Genomic DNA, 621 nt, shown 5'->3' with positions numbered 1-621 from the left:
TGCAACTAAACTCACTCTCTGATTGAGAGGAGTGTTATCAACAAAATACTATTGTTCAATTCTATACAACCAGCTTTTCAAAAATTTTCCATTAAAATTGGAAAAAAATCAAATTATGACCTCGATTTGTATTAACACCATAATGATTTGGACCAAGGATGCCTTGTCCAGATTGTAGCACCTTATTCCTAGCAGTCGAAATAGAAGCATTGTCCTTCGATTGCTGACTCAATTGAAAGCCATCGAATGAGTTCTTAAGGGCACTTACCATCTGAAGTAGCTCAACATGGCGTTTGTCCAACTATTCTCTTAATTTTTGCTGTTTGTGATTCATTTCTTCCCTTAGATCTAGCTATTGAGCTGCAAGATCTTCATATTGCTCATGTAAATCCATGGGTTGATTTCCCGTCACAACATCGACAACTCTGCGTGGTCCCATCGTCTACGAGTTCTGATACCAATTGATACCAAATTCTGGTATCGAGAAGCAATGTAACAGTAATTACGAAGAAGGAGAGAAGGAGAAGAGAAGACGAGCTGAGAATAGAGAAGGAGATAGATCAAAGTTCAATTGTCATTCAAAATATGTGTTCCTATGTTACAATTGTTCTATTTATCTAT

The sequence above is a fragment of the Nicotiana tomentosiformis genome, chromosome 6, assembly GCF_000390325.3.
Source record: "Nicotiana tomentosiformis chromosome 6, ASM39032v3, whole genome shotgun sequence".
Lineage (NCBI taxonomy): Eukaryota > Viridiplantae > Streptophyta > Magnoliopsida > Solanales > Solanaceae > Nicotiana > Nicotiana tomentosiformis.
Note: the sequence above shows the minus strand (reverse complement) of the source record.